Source organism: Mercenaria mercenaria, chromosome 7 (assembly GCF_021730395.1).
Source record: "Mercenaria mercenaria strain notata chromosome 7, MADL_Memer_1, whole genome shotgun sequence".
NCBI classification, from domain to species: Eukaryota; Metazoa; Mollusca; class Bivalvia; order Venerida; family Veneridae; genus Mercenaria; species Mercenaria mercenaria.
In genome coordinates, this window is record NC_069367.1 from 84,002,180 (window position 1) to 84,019,859 (window position 17,680).

Below are 17,680 nucleotides of genomic sequence, written 5' to 3' on the forward strand. Positions count from 1 at the left end.
GCTTACATTTGGACGCTGTCTTTGCCGTTCACCTGTAACAGTTGCTAAAACGGCAAATATCAAAGAATCTGTGTAAGTTATATTTCCTTGGTACTTCCAGTTAGTGCGTATATGCTCTAAAATATACGTCAGAGAAATATGCACAGTTTTGACCGATTAAATAATGTTGGCAAATTGAATTATATTTTTTTCTGTACACGAAAAGCCCATACGCCGATACTCTGGAGTACCCCGAACATGTTTTTGTCACAAAATTGTTCAACTTCACGTAATGTTGTCGGGTAGAGATTAAGGATGTACTTGCGCTCTCTTGCTAAAGATACTGCTGTTATTACGATGTGGTAGAGTGTCTGCCTTAGGTGTGAGACGTCCTCGGTTTGAGTCCCGGTCAGAGCTTAAATATATGCGTTCTTTTACAGCATGTATCTATTATTATTATACAAGATTTATAAAGCGCCCTTTTCATGATAAACACGTTCATAGGTATATAATTTTTATTCATTTTGTTGCGTTTAACATCGCACCGACACAAGTATAGGTACAGTTTTGATGCTGGTGGAACACCACCGGTGCCCCTCCGTGCGTATTTTCATCTTGAGCGAGCAGAACGTCCGACCTTCCGTTAGCAAGCTGAATGTCTCCTTCACATGAAGAATTATGGAAATATCAAATGCTCATAACTGCGGCATGTGAAGGCTGTGTGTTTAGGACTTGGCTTTCTTTGTTAGACGTACATCTTTTGAGGAGAAGATAATTTTAGAAGATTTTACTAATGTTAGCTCATGGGACCCCTATATGCAACCAAGCGAAACGGTGTTAGCAACGTTTAAACAACACTATCCAATGAATCTTTCTGCCAAATTTTTTTACCTTCCACAAAATGTCTTAAAGGAAGAAATTATCGACACCGCAGACGACGGACAGACGAGCACAATAGCTCGATTGTACCACTCTGTGATGTGGCGAGCTAAACAGCAAACTGTCTATGACAATTCTATTTCATGCAGAATTATGTTTCAACCTTTAAAGTAACAGATTTTTTTCTGCTCTTGCTTAAGATCTAGAGTTTTAAGTTTTACCTAACAGGCAGAGTAAGCCACCATGTAGGGCTCCTATCATCGAAGTCTTTGTTAAATCTTCATTGTAGTAGTCCAACAGAGCCACTAGAAAAACTCCATTCATAAATGTTGTTATGCTTACGAATGCCAGTCCAGAATACTCCGCAGTTAGAACAAGCCACGAACGTCCTTTGTCAACATCGTCTTTAGCTAACGACATCACGTAAATATATCAAAGCAACTCACGATTTCTAAACTGAAACTAATGAAGGATACTGCTATATGAAGTTGGCTGTGTAAACATTGTCTTTAACTATCTCAGGCTGTAGTTAATGTTGTTTTCTAAAGCACTGCAAAGTGCAAAATAAAACTATTTGTTTAATTTGCGATTGACATACTATTAGGATATAACAGCATCTACATTTATTGTTACCATTTCTGAAAGCATGCTAGATCTAAATCCTAGTTAGTAATATATTCTATGTTTCATAACTTCTGCAAAGAAAATCATTATTTGTTACAGATATAGCGAGTTAATCATTTTCTCAGACTACCTTTAACCACTACGCAATGGTCTAATACTCACGAAGTATTTCTATATAAATAGATCCCCCTAAAGAATATTTTAACTAAAATTGTTAATATTTCACTACAAATAATAATTATGTAGCTACAACTAGTGCCCAATTTCGACACGAAATATTACATCTTTCTCTACACTCTAGTTTTGTAAACTGTCAAGGTAACCTTAATACAAATTCACCTGGTATATGGAAGGTGGTTGCACCATGTTCATTGCCAGATGCGATATACTTAATGCCAAATGCACGTTCTAATTATTCTTTCAAATAGTTGCTGTGAAATGATAAATGCTAATCGTTAATTGCGAAATGTCATACTGAAATGTAGATACCATTATGTGCATTGCTTATTGTTTAATTAAGTAAACAATTTAATTATATGTGCTGATGAATGCATCCTTTAACTTGTCATTGACGTTCGTTGCACAACAGTTACTGTTAGAATGTCAGAATATATGTGACATTTTGATAGGATCAGTTTTGCTTTTTTGAGTGTTATTCATATGTGTGTGATTTTGGTTAAAGAGCCGACAAACCTCTTGATTATTGTGGCAGTATTTGTCTCTTAAATGGTTCAGCTGGGTGCAGGTCTTTCTTGGTTTTAGACAAGTTATTACCGAAAGGTTGTCTTGGTTTGTTTAGAAAGGATTTTTATCATATAACATATCAGCTTTAAATACTAGCTTAAGTTCTTGCATCATGCGAGGATGCCATCCAGCTGGCTTATGGAAGGTCGGTGGTTTTACCTAGGTGTTTGCTCGTGATGAAATAAAGCACGGAGGGGCATTTAGGGTCTTCCTTCACCATCAAAGCTGGAAAGTCGCCATAAAACCTAAAATTGTGTCGTTGCGACGTTAAATCCAACAACAAAATAAGTTCTTGCATACTGACTCTCAAATGTCAAAGACATTTGAAAGTCAAACTTTTTAATATCATATTCTATCTGTAGAAAGTTAATAATGTTGCTTAATGCTGCTAACAGGCTGACGTTACGTCAATATTTCCCCCGTTTATTATTCTACATTAATACATATGATACTATATATAGTAACAAAAATGAATGTGTTTTCATCAGATTATTGCTTTCAAGCACTGATTATCACTTATCGGCCCGGCCCGAAAACTCATAATCATAATCCGCCCGGTGAACACGTGCGCGTGAAACCAATGGCTACACAAAACGTCATCATGGTCAGTGCGCTTTCAACATGGCGGCCGAGCTGACGTCGGAGACGTTATTGGACGTCACTGTCACTGGTCTACACGTTAAACTGTTGTTTACCGCAAAATTACAATGCTTACAAGGCTTTTTAGTAATAAAACAGAACATGCACATATTTACATTGGAGCTAGAATTCCGAGTTTCAACAGTGTCCGGGTATATGGTGTAAAACAGCATGATTCGCACCACACAATTTCAAAATTTCGACGAAGTTGCAGGTTTCTTCTCAGTGAAAATGGAATGACGGTTTTTCCTAAACATAGATCTACTGCTAAGAAAACTGCATTTTTTTCTCATGGAATGGCTCAAATTAGGCTCAAATTATTTGCTGTTCCACATCTTTAGAATGGCGAACCATTTGATGAGTTTGATAGGTACATACGAATTTTGAGACAAATGTACCCCCAGACTATTTAACCACTGAAAACTAGCGCCAGGAGTTGTAATTACTCCCCTTGAGTAAGGCAACCAAACATATGTATTAAAAAGATTAATACACGCCAATGCCGGGCCGGGAGGTGATAATCGGCCCGGTATTCATAACGGCCCTCGGGCTAAAGCCCTCGGGCCATTATTCATTTTCCGGGCCGATTATCACCTCCCAGCCCGGCTCTGTCGTGTATTAACCTCTAAACAACAAATATTTCGGTGAAGCCATCTGTGTCGGCCGGGAGGCGACTAGTGTATTTTGTTTTTTAAAAGGTGTTTGGCTGGATGACTGTAGGCTAGTGGCGGCGTATGTTTTTGGTTCTGACAAATATTAACTAAATATTTCTGAATTGATAATACCATATGCTAATATATATGTTAACTGAAAAAATTTGATTATATACTAACTTTTGACGCTTGTCTAATTCTTGGGTGCTAGTTGCGACGTATGTTTATTTCTGACAAATATTTACTAAATAATTCTGATTTGATAATACCATATGCTTTCATTCTTAATATATATTTGTTAACTGAATATTTTTTATTAGATACTAACGCTTGTCTGCTAGTTCCGGCGTATGTTTGGTTCTGACAAATATTAACTATATAATTCTGATTGAATAACAGCAAATGCTTTAATTCATGTAACGTTAACTGAAAATTTTGATTAGATATTAACTTTTGACTCTTTTCTGAATACAGTGTCTGGATATTAATACATAAATAATTTCATCGATCCAGAGTTTACTTTGGTGTTTGTATGCTTGCTTCGGTATATGTTATGGTGTGCCTCTATAATTATTATGTTATTGAGTGTGTTTCGACACGTCTCTACTTTCGATATAAGACAAAGTTATGGACACTTTCATGCGATAGTAAAGTTTTCGATTTACACACTCTGTTTGTTTGTTGTTGGTTTTACGCAGTTTTTCAGCTGTATTTCAGCCATGTAACGGCGGGCAGTAAACCAAACCAGTGTTCCTGGATTCTGTACCAGTAAAACCTGTTCTCCGCAAGTAACTGCCAACTTCCCCACATGAATCAGAGGTGGAGGACTAATGATTTCAGACACAATGTCGTTTATCAAATAGTCACGGGATCATAATTCTTGCGAATGAGTAAAATGTTAAAATCTGAAATTATAAGGAGTGATTTTACTCCTGAAAATTTGTAAATGAGAAAAATACAGAAATCAGTTTTATAATGTATTTATTGGGTGTAACACCCATGACTTTGTTTGCAGTTCAGTTTCAATTCAGCATTCAAGTTTTTGCTTCTTTTTCTCCATTGACTTGCTTTGGCTTAACACTCGCTGCCTAATCCAATAGATTATTCAATATACCTTTAACCGTGTTTTGGAAATCATTTATTGCTGGTTAAAAGAATGCGTAGCAGGTTTGTTCAGTGCCTGTGTACATTCAATGTGGCAGAATGAATGTCGATCGTACTCTGTTATGTAAAGCATCCAGACGATTAAGATTTTGTTTACGTTAGGAAGAAGTCATTGCATGCGTTTCTGTAATTTTATGTACGTTTTTATACACTAATTTTAAAGCGTAATTTACGTTATTACGCATCTTATCTAGAGCCCTGTGTAGAGTGCTTAAACTGTCTGTAGGGCAAAGGTCAAGGTCACAAACTGTGCTGAAAGTTAAAATTAGCCAAGATATTTTTTGTCTGGAGCATAAATCAATATTAAAAACATGCAAGGTATTGACTTCAAACTTGGTTTGTAGGTAGATAGCGATGAGATGATGTGCAGGTCTATAGGTCACATATTGAGCTCAAAGGTCAAACTTTTTGTCAGTAACTTGTATAACTTGTAACTTGTTACTTCTGCCACTTGTTTCAATCTCTTCTGAACCGTGATGACACACCATTCACGTAACTATTTTTGCCAGCCTCTGGTGCCTCTGATAATGTCAGTTAACAACTGAAAATAACTTATGTGGTTTGATAACTAAATGTAACTTGTGTAAGTTTTAACTTTTGCCTCTTTTTTAATCCTTTCTGTACTGCGACAACAGCAGTTATGACTAGGTAAATTGTAAAAAAAATTTACAGACAGTTTAACTGCATTGTCCTGCACGCACCTTTTGATTTTATATTATTATTTTGGCATTATATGTAAAACATAACAATCAAATCATATATATCTTCACCAGGTTAAAGGCACTGGCCTCCAGAATGTTTGACGACAACTTTTTTTTTTACATATCTTGAAATAAATGCTATATTTTTAACTTAATTACTGACCAACTATATGTTACGGAAACACATGAGTATTAAGTTGTATTTACTACTTTTTACGATGTAACACTTTAGGTAAACTGCCTTGATTATAAATATCTGAATCACTAAATCCTCTGTAGCTTTATTGGTAACAACAGTGGAAAACTTCTCTATTGTCGTGGCAGTCCAGGTTTGATTGCCGACATGGACAAATTTTTATACGCCCAAAGGGACATATTATGTTATGGTCCCGGTGTCCGTCTGTCCGTTGGCAATTTCGTGTCCGCTCTGTAACTCTAAACCACTTGAAGGATTTCAAAGAAACTTGACTCAAAATGTTCACCACAATGAGACGATGTGCAGGGCGCATGTTTTCGATGTCTCATCAAGGTCAAGGTCACACTTAGGGGTCAAAGCTCATATATGAGTGTGTTTTATGTCCGCTCTATAACTCTTGAACTGTTTAAAGGATTTCAAAGAAACTTAGCACAAATGTTCACCACACTGATATGACATACAGAGTTCTCGTTTCGGATGACTAGCTTCAAGATCAAGGTCACATTTAGGAGTGAAAGGTCATACATGACTTTGCTTTGTGTATATTGCTATGCATTGCAGTGCTCTTGATTTTATTTGGCAGATCCCTTTTTGTTCTCTTACGATAATTGTTTTTCTAATTATTCCCCCACCAAACATGTTTGTGGGGGGTATATAGGAGTCAGTTTTGTCCTGTCGCGTCGCGTCACATCGCGTCGCGAAATCTATTATCTCAGTTATTACTAAATGGATTTGATTCAAACTTAAAATAGATGTTTCACCTTATCACCCACATCATGTGACACAAGGTGCATAACTCTGACACCAAGTTTTCATGAATTATGTCCCCTTTTACTTAGAATTTAAGGTTAATTTTGTTGTATTTTCTCTATATCTCAGTTATTACTAAATCGATTTGATTCAAACTTAAAATAGTTGTTCCACCTCATCTCCCACATCATGTGCTATAAGGTGCTTAACTCTGACATCAATTTTTTATGAATTATGTCCCCTTTTACTTTATATTTAAGGTTGATTTTGATGTATTTTCACTATATCTCAGTTATTGTACCCCCCGACAACAAAGTTGTAAGGGGGGGTATACTGGTTTCAGGTTGTCTGTCTGTCTGTCCGTCTGTCTGTCCGTAGACGCAATCTTGTGCGCACCATCTCTCCTTATCCCTTTGACAGAATTTTATGAAACTTCACACAAGTGATCAGTACCAACATTAGTTGTGCATGGGGCATGTTAGGTTCTTTCAGCGACAAAAATTTGCAGAGTTATGGGACTTTGTTTTTTTGTTACTATACTATATACATAGACACAATCTTGTGCGCACCATCTCTCCTCATCCCCTTGACACAATTTAATGAAACTTCACACAAGTGATCAGTACCAACAGTAGTTGTGCATGGGGCATGTTAGGTTCTTTTAGAAAAAAAATTGCAGTGTTATGGGACTTTGTTTTTTTGTTACTATACTATATATATAGACACAATCTTGTGCACACCATCTCTCCTCATCCCCTTGACACAATTTAATGAAACTTCACACAAGTGATCAGTAACAACAGTAGTTGTGCATGAGGCATGTTAGGTTCTTTCAGAAAAAAAATTTGCAGAGTTATGGGACTTTGTTTTTTTGTTACTATACTATATACATACACACAATCTTGTGCGCACCATCTCTCCTCATCCCCTTGACACAATTTAATGAAACTTCACACAAGTGACCAGTAACACCAGTAGTTGTGCATGGGGCATGTTAGGTTCTTTCAGCGACAAAAATTGCAGACTTATGGGACTTTGTTTCTTGTTAACATACTATGTACATACAGTCTGCATATGCAATCTTGTGCGTGCCAAATCTACCAAACCCTTACACACAATTTAATGAAACTTCACACAAGTGATCAGTACCAACCCTAGTTGTGCATGGTGCATGTTACATTCTTTTAGATAAATATTCTGCATAGTTATGGGACTTTGTTTTTTGTTACTATACTGTATACATACAGTCTATATACATACAGTCCACATAATTATGCAATCTTGTGTGCGTCAAATTGCAATGTACTGTGTCAGTGCATGCGGGGGTACATTCATCACCTTTATTGATAGCTCTAGTTACAAAATGGATTTGATTCAAACTTAAAATAGATGTTCCACCTCATCACCCACATCATGTGACACAAGGTGCATAACTTTGACACCAATTTTTCATGAATTATGCCCCTTTTACTTAGAATTTAAGGTTAATTTTGATGTATTTTCACTATATCTCAGTTACTACTGAATGGATTTGATTCAAACTTAAAATAGTTGTTCCACCTCATCACCCACATCATGTGACACAAGGTGCATAACTCTGACACCAATTTTTCTTGAATTATGTCCCCTTTTACTTAGAATTTAAGGTTAATTTTGATGTATTTTCACTATATCTCATTCTGATTGGCTTAGAGCCAAAGGGATGTAACCTTTTTTTAACATTTGTACTGAGTTTCTTCCTCTTAAATTCCAGGAATTAGTCTATTTTTAGAAATCCTATTTTTAGTTTTTCAATATTTTAGGTATTTTATATTGTAAGTCCTATGTAAAAAGTAAATACATTTTTCTGTGGTAACATGGGTCGGTAAGACACATTTTTGTATTCACTTTTAGTGTATCTCTAATAGAGATTTTTATATTTACTAGTATTACTATACTAGTATTACTTATATGTGGATGCCCAGGATGAAGTACTCCAAAGACAAGTAAAATTCTTTTTAAGTATTAAGCTTTTTTTGACATTTTTATATTATTCTAAGTATTTTTAAGATTTCTTATGGTTGCCATTCTTCTGTGACAAGACCGTATGTTGGGGGTATGAGTCACTCCTGTGACATTTCTAGTTACTTCCCTGTTTTGTTACTTTAAATAGTTTATTTTGAAACTTTGTTTTACTATTGGCGGTAGTGAAAAACCAAGACCACTTTCCTGTTATACAACATGGATGATACATCAAACTTTTAGATGTATTTTGACATAACATTACCTGGTAAAAATTTTTTTATGGACTTAGAAATTTTTTTATGCCCCCTAAGGGAGTCATATTAGTTTTCAACTGTCCATCTGTTTGTTTGTTAATTCATCACAACGTTAACTTTTTACATGAAGGCACTTTACTCGCGAACCACTGCACCCAGGACCTTCAAACTTCACATGTTGATAGTACTTATTGAGTACAAGACCCCTACTGACGTTGGGGTCACCAGGTCAAAGGTCAATGTCAAAGGGGCCAATGTTAACTTTTTGCATGAAGGCACTTTATTCGCGAACTACTGCACCCAGGATCTTCAAACTTCACATGCTGATAATACTTCTGAGTACACAAACCTTATTGACTTTGGGGTCACCAGGTCAAAGGTCAAGGTCACCAGGTCAAAGGTCAGGGCGCTGCAGGGGCCATTTGTCACCATTAGTGACAGCTCTTGTTTTTTTAGCTCACCTGAGCCAAAAGCTCATGGTGAGCTATTGTGACCGCTCAATGTCTGGCGTCTGTCGTGCGTCGTCCGTCCGTCAACATTTCCTAAAAAAATCTTCTTCTTGAAAACCACTGGGCAGAATTACATCAAACTTCACAGGAATGATTCTTGGGTGGCCCCCTTTCAAAGTTGTTCAAAGAATTGAATTCCATGCAGAACTCTGGTTGCCATGGCAACCAAAAGGAAAAACTTTAAAAGTCTTCTTGTCTAAAACCACAGGGCCTAGGGCTTTGATATCTGGTGTGTAGCATCATCTAGTGGTGCTCTACCAAAATTGTTCAAATTATCCCCCTAGGGTCAAATATGGCCCCGCCCCGGGGGTCACATGGTTTATATAGATTTATATAGGGAAAACTTTGAAAATCTTCTTGTACAAAACTACATGGCTTAGGGCTTTGATATTTAGTATGTAGCATCATCTAGTAGCCCTCTACCAAGATTGTTCAAATTATCCCCCTAGGGACAAATATGGCCCCGCCCCGGGGGTCGCAAGTTTTACATAGACTTATATAGGAAAAAAACTTCAAAAATCTTCTTGTCTGAAACCACAACTCTTAGACCTTTGATATTTGGTTTGTAGCATTGTCTTATGGTCCTCAACCAAAATTATTCAAATTGTACCCCTGGGGTGAAAAGAGGCCCTGGGTGGTCCCAAGTTTTATATAGACTTATATAGGAAAAAGCTTTAAAAATCTTCTTTTCAGAAACCATACGACCTAGGCTTTTGATATTTGGTATGATGCATTGTCTAGTAGTCCTCTACCAAAATTGTTCGAATTATGCCCCTGGGATTAAAAAAGGCCCCGCCCTGGGGTCACTTAGTTATTATGTGAGTTATATAGGAAAAATACTTAAAAAATCATCTGATCCTATTTCCAAGACTATTTAATTATAATTACTTGATGACCCCAAGACCCCAAGTAATATGATGTCACTTGATTGTGACCTTGACCTACTGACCTACTTTCTTGTTTTTTAAGATACAGCCTTGAAATATTGATGACTTACACAGTTTTGCACATAAATCATAAAACTGAATTTCATTGACCATGAATGTGACCTACTGACTTTCTTAATATTTTATCATCAGTTTGACATTTGAGACTAAACTTCAATTTGAAAGAAAGATATTTTTTATCCAAAATCTGGAAGTCAGTGCCTTTAACTCCAGTTTTCAAACTTCAGGAGAAGTAAAACATTTTTTATGCCCCGGGCATCTACTGATGCGGGAGGCATATAGTGATCGTCCTGTCCGTCCGTCCGTTCGTCCGTCCGTACGAGGTTAACCAAACGGGACCGTTTTGTCTAGCGTCAATACCCCTTACTAGAATGACTTGATACTAATGCAGATGTAACCTGTGAACATTCCTCATTTTCAGACATCACCTGTCCTCAGTTTGACCTTGACCTTGACCTCATTTTGGACTTAGGTTGCTTTATATAGGCCATCTCATTGTTAACCAAATGGGACCGTTTCGTCTAGCATCAATACTGTTTACAAGAATGAATTGATACTAATACAGATGTAGCCTGTGACCATTCCTCATCTTCAAACATAACCTGACCTCAGTTTGACCTTGACCTTGACCTCATTTTGGACTTAGGTTGCTTTATATAGGCCATCTCTTTGTTAACCAAATGTGACCGTTTCGTCTAGCATCAATACTGCTTACAAGAATGAATTGATACTAATGCAGATGTAGCCTGTGACCATTCCTCATCTTCAAACATAACCTGACCTCAGTTTGACCTTGATCTCATTTTGGACTTAGGTTGCTTTATATGGGCCATCTCTTGGTTAACCAAATGGGACCATTTCGTCTAGCATTAATACCGTTTACAAGAATGAATTGATACTAATACAGATGAAACCTGTGACCATTCCTCATCTTCAAACATCACCTGACCACAGTTTGACCTTGACCTCATTTTGGACCTAGGTTGCTTTGTATCGACAAGGATGCCACCGGGAGCATCAAGCGTTTATTGAACGCAGCTCTTTTTTAAATAAAAATTTATAGTCACTGAATTGATATTTCTGTGTATACTGAACAGTGATTATTTATAATCTTTTAATTGACATACTGTCAAGATACTGTGCTGATGCCCGTCAAGTTTTTTTTTTGATAGGTCAATTTCCGTCAGAGTTATTGCCCTTGATTTAATGAAAAATGTCCGTCTGCAGCCATTTCTCAGTAACTAGCAGGTAGAATTTCATCAAACTTGAAACAGACATGAACCAAGATACTGCGACGATGGCCTTCAAGTTTTTTTTCGATTGGTCAATTTTCCATATAGTTATTGCCCTTTAATTGTTTAAAAATCCACAGATCTGTACATAACAAACCAACCAATTGGAAGAATTTCATTAAACTTCTTTCATTCTTTTCCATGAACATTTATTATAAACATGTGATGTTGTGTACCTACACCTGGTCACCACCTTACCTTGGTCCCCCCCCCACCCCCCATTTTTTTTTTTTTTTTTTTTTTTTTTTTTTTTTTTTTCATTTTTCATTTTCTATCAATATTATATATCAACCCTGTAAATGTTTGAAACCCTCACCCCCCCACCAGCCACCTACCACCAATATTACTTTAATAATGCATTTTGACTAATGAAAATTATAGTACAATTTATTCTAAAAATTTTGATTCTAATCTAATTTTGCACTATAACACACATCAAATTCTTTTTTCAACCCCACCATCAATTAATTATACATTAACCATCCCTCATCCCCATTTTTCTTCCCCCCCTTTTCTTCTCCGTTTGTGGTGTCCTGGGGCCCCCCCCCCGGGCAGCCCCCGCCCCCCCGGGGCCCCCACCCCCGTAGCCAAAAAAGGCCCCCCCCCCGGGGAGCCCGCCCCCCCAGGGGTCCATCAGATGTTAAAGATAGAAAGAAAAGTCACAGTGCTAAATTATTTACGACGCATATGATTGTCCAATTAATATCAAGCTTATTCTCAGAAATTTTTAATGCTGCTTGCTGATAATGATGATTCTAAAACAAAATTTCTGATAATTTACAAGGTGCTTTCAAATTGAAAGTGAGATATTAAATAGGAAGATTAAAATGGGGAAGGAATTGGTTGTGGTTGCTGCTAGTGATTATAATGGCAATGTATTCCATATCAGTAACAGGTTTTTAACGTTTAGTATGGTACTCACTGTTTCAAGATCGTTAAAAATGTGGAATTATTTACATGTATATTGTTTAAGGGTGATGTTGTTGTTTTTTTGTTTGCTGAAGATAATAATCTACCAATGATTTCCCTTATTTTTGGTTTTTAATGGGGGTTCTTCGTATTAAAAATTTGTGCTCTGGAGGCTTATCATTATGTGATATTTAAGAGATGATGGATTGGAAAAGTCTTGTTACAACAGTTTTATAAGTTCAGGATTTTAAATTTTATGACTAGAGCATTGTTTACAAAATCAAGGACTGCTTTTTTCGTATCACGTATTTTTTCTACTATCAGGTACTGAGGTGACCGGAGGCTATGAGGGCATACCCTCCCGGTAGTGATGAGGTTTGTGGGTTGCTTTGGCTGTGACGGAGGAGCTGTCTACTGCAGGGTGAACTCCCTTCGCTAGACAGGACCCCGTCGCCTGTTTGTAGATGTTGCGGTAATCCCAGTAGGATACGCCCGCCCCGCTGACGTCGAAGGTATTGGGGAAGGGGTCCTCAGGGTGGCATCCTGTGGAGCATGAGGTGGGTCCTGTTACCCCAGGTGGATCCTTTCCCTTTTGTACCTGAGGTAGGGTGCCTCTCCCACCTCTTTTTGCCAGAGGTTGAGGTTTGCCCGATCTTTTGGGCCACAGGTATTCCAGGGAACACCAGAGACAGGTGTCTCTGGGGAGGGGTGGTTCAGGATTGAGGGTATCCCTGGGGTAGGCCAGAGTTAGGATGCTACAGGTTTTTGTCCCACGCAGGTCAACTAGGCCCCGTCGACCTCATGTGCCTATTGCAGTTTATTTGGGGCAGGGGGGTTAAGTCCTATGATTAGCCATTTGGCCTACACGCCTCCTCCCTTCTTGTGGTTTTGAGGAGAACCATGACAGAAATTTAAGGGAGTTTAGTTACTTTAACATAAGGACTTCATCGGTATACATACTTCATCATCTGTTGTTCATCATCCCATTCATCATTATCCTCATCATTTCTTCAGTATCATCTATTCATCAATCATTCCAATTTCATTATCATCACTCCATTCATCATCATCATCATCCAATCTTTATCATCATATCTTACTCAGCATCATCATTCATAATCTTGATTTCATCATCTCTCATTGTCAATCATCATCATATATCTAGTCATCATCTATTCTTGTCATCTCATTCTGTTCAGCACCATCATCGTCTATTATCACCTCTTCTCTACTATCTTGCATCATCGTTTAGGAATCAGTACTTGAATTTGCTACAGGACACTTGTTGGTTTGTCCCAATCCCCCCTTCTCCTCTGCCCATGCCAGGTGTCGCATTAAGATTTAGAACTGATCAAAGATGTACTCTTATGTTCCATCATGTTCTGCGTTGGTCGAGTAGGGTTATGTGATGGTATGTTTGCATTTTTCTGGGCATGGCTGCTGTTTCTTGCTGTTGGGGGCTGTCTGTTTTCTTTAAAAGAGAAATTAGATTGGTACGGGAAGTGAAGCTGTGGCCATGACATAAAAAAACCTGCCTATAGACAACCCTTAGCCGGCTCAGCTCTTGCAGAACATGACTGAGATGACAGCCACTCTGATAACCAAATACACTACTGGGATAATAATATATGTGAATATAGCATGTTTTATAATCACAACATTTCCCCAGTGTATTTAAAGACCTAAAATGTTTGCCGTAGTTGTTCAGGGTCTTAGGTGGGAAGTTGGGCATATCCCACGGTGCGGTGAATGTGGAATTTTTCCAATAGGAAACTGGCATCACTACTTATCATTATGTCCCATCAGTCATCATATAATATCCAATCATCATCCAAGCGTCTTCATCATCATCATCCTTTTTATCATCATCTACTTCATTATCATATCCATTCATCCTCATCAATCAATCGTCATCTACTTATCTCACATCATCATGATCTCTAGTCATCATCACATCGTCTAGCTATCATCATCTAGTCTTCGTCATCATCGTCTAGTCATCACATATCTCTTTTCATCAATTCATCTTCTCTAGTCATCATCGTATAGTCATCCATTATTCATCGTCACGCATCATCTATTCATCACCATCTCTTATTCATCATCATCTTCTCTATTCATCATCACCATCTGTTTAGTCATCAGTACGTGATTTTTCTGCAGACATGTTGGTCTAGTCCAATCCCCCCTCCCCTTCTCCGCCCATGCCACTTGTCAGCAGTTTAAAAACTAAAAATCCTGACAGTTGGTCAGGGTCTTAGGCGGGGAGTTGGCAAAACCACCAGTGTATGTGGATTTTCCAAGGAGAAACAGATTTGGCGTCCACTGCCTTATCACGTCATCTCCATTAATCATTAGTCATTATCAAATCCATTTATCTTCAACTGTCCATTTAATCATTATCATTATTCATTACAAACATAATTCATCATCATTTTAAAAGTCATCCTCATCACCATCCGTCAGTCATTATCATCTATCCTCACTTCACTTCTCTCCTCCTCATCATCTCATTCATCATTATCCTTATCATTTATATTACTCATCATCATTATCATATCTATCTGTAAATCATGACCAAAACTACATTTGTTTCAAGGTGTTAAATGTATACCAACAGTCAGATTTTTGCCAGTCTCTTTGGAACCATGTCTTAGTTAAGTGGTTAGTGATTGTTGATGTTGTATGTGTATGTTGTTGTGTATGTGGAGTTTGAAAGCTTGTGTTATATGTTACCAGTAATAACAGTGTGTGTACTATAATTACTTAAAAGACAATACGAAATTAGCAAGGAGGCTTTGTTAATAATGGCTAAAACATGGCTGCAGCTGTGGATTGTCCCAGGACCCAGCAAATTTCAGGACCCTGCAAAATTAGTATTTATGGTTACTTTCTTCTGTACACGGTACTGGTTTTTTCAGGAAGTGAAACGAAGAATGTGTGAAAAGGCATGTGTGGCTTTGCTTGTTTTGTATGGTAGTGTGTGTGGAGTGATGGTTGTGTTGTATGTGTTGTTGTTTTGTGTATGTGGAGTTTGAAAGCTTGTGTTATTTGTTACCAGTTAAAAGTATGGGTACTATAAATTCTTAGAAGACAATACTAAATTACGCCAGGGAGGCTTTGTTAATATTGGCTAAAAACATTGAATGCAGTTACTGGGATTGACCCAGGCACCCATGCAATTTCCAGGACCTGCATAAATTAGTATTTATGGTAACTATCTTCTATACACGGTACTGGTTGGTTTTACCAGGAAGTGAAAATGAAGAAGTGTGAAAAGTCTTGTGGTGCTTGTTTTGTAATGTATTGTGATTGTTGTGGTTGTATGTGTATGTTGTTTTTGTATGTGGAGTTGAAAGCTTGTGTTATATGTTTACCAGTTAACACTGTGTGTACTATAAATAATTAAGGACAATACTAAAATTTAGCCCACGGAGGCTTTGTTAATATGGCCAAACCATTGCATGCCGTATGGATTTTACCAGGACCCAGACTATTTCCAGGACCTGCAACATTCGTATTTTATGGTTAACTATCTTCTTTGCACCGTACTGGTTTTTTTTCCAGGAAGTGAAAAGCATGTGTGCTTGTTTTGTTTGGTTAGTGTGTGTAGTGGGATTTGTTGTTTTTACAAAAAATACAAAAAATACAAAAAAAAAAAAAAAAAAAAAAATACAAAAAAAAAAAACTAAAAAAGTTTGTGCCTGTTCTTGTTTTTCGGTAATATTTAATGTAAATTTTATTTGTGACCATTGCTCGCTGCAAGAAAGCGGCATCATAATGCAGTAACTGCATTCTGTTATGACGCAGGAAAGGGACATCGAACAACAGTGGACAAGTTTTTATTATGGAAGCCAAAACAAGGGACATCGAGTGCATGTGGACGAGATTTTTTTAAGAAGGAAGAAAGGAATATTAAAATGCAGTGGACTGGATTTAAATTATCATCGAGAAAAAGAAACATCAAAGTGCAGTAAATGACATTTTATTATGAATTCAGGGGAAGGGGACATCATAGTGGCAAATGGAGCTGGAGACAACTGGGGTGGAAGATGTTGCTTCAAAGATTGTGCAGAGTTGCTGTTTGCAGTAGAGGAATATCCAAAGTGCAATCAACTGGGTTTACACATAAAGCAAGGAAGGATTATCAGTGATATGAATTATTAAACTGTTTCAGGACAGGAATAAACAAATCAAATTCTGATTGACTGGATTTTCTTGGGAAGGATAGAAAGAACATAAGGGTACATAAAGTGCAATTGATTCAGTTTTATTATCGGAAAGGAAGAAACGCTCCAAAGTTGCCATCGACTTGGATTTTATTTAAGTGTCAGTGGACGGACGGATTTTTCAGAATGGAAGAGGAGGATATTCTTGATGTTACGTGACATTAAAGTGACTATATTCTTGGTAGTGTTTAAAGTGAAAAAATAACTATAAAAATGTTCATCATTGGAATTGTTCATTTTTTGGGGGTGGGTATCTCTGGCCTGTGGTATACCATTTCTTCCCATTCATTCCTATCTTTTTTCATCCTGACCGGCCCATTCCCTCCCTGATGCGGTTTACCCCAGATATGAATGTAAATATAATTATAATAAAGCATTATATTTGAATTAAAATATTAAATGTAGAGCATGGCCCGAAATAAACAGAGGAAAAGATGTGATAATCAATTTAATATGAAATATGTTGGATGTGAAATCATGTCGTATGCACTGACAATAGCCCTTTCTAATTCACATATATGAAGTGGTTCAAAGTACGCAAATGTATGGATATGATAAAAAAGGTCGAAAACTTGAATTTTTCGAGACATTCTATATTTATTATGGCATAGAGTCTATTATGGTGAAGTGGAATAATTATTAAATCTGGGACCCACGCTTTGTCCAGTTTTTTTCGGAAGTACACTCTCGCGATATTTTAAAAAGAATTTTTTTAAAGGTAATTATGTTTGTCTCTTTGTACATATTTGCTGAATATTACAAGAGTAATTTATATTTCTTGTTCCATGTTATTTACAGTACTTATTACCCCAATTCATTTTCATTCAGTTTGAGCTGCAAGGTGAAGCAGGAAAATGGTGTCAAGTTTGGAGGCCAGCCAAAGATGCAGTCCTGGATTTTCCTTGGCAAAAGTTGACGAATGTCTGTGAAAAAAGTGACTGTGTCATTTGCTGTGTTTTAAAGTGAAGAAACGAACTAAAAAGTTAACGCAGCAAAAGAAGACCATCTATTCTTAAAATAGATTATATACTTAGTATGAAAGAGGGCCATTTATTATGCAGTTGAACTGTAATTTATTATGAAGGAAGAAAAGGGACATCAAAGTGCCTGTGGACAGGATTTTTTTCTAGTGAATCAAGATAATGATATTTAAGTGCAGAGGACTGGATTGATTATGACACAAGGAAAGGAACATCAAAATATAGTG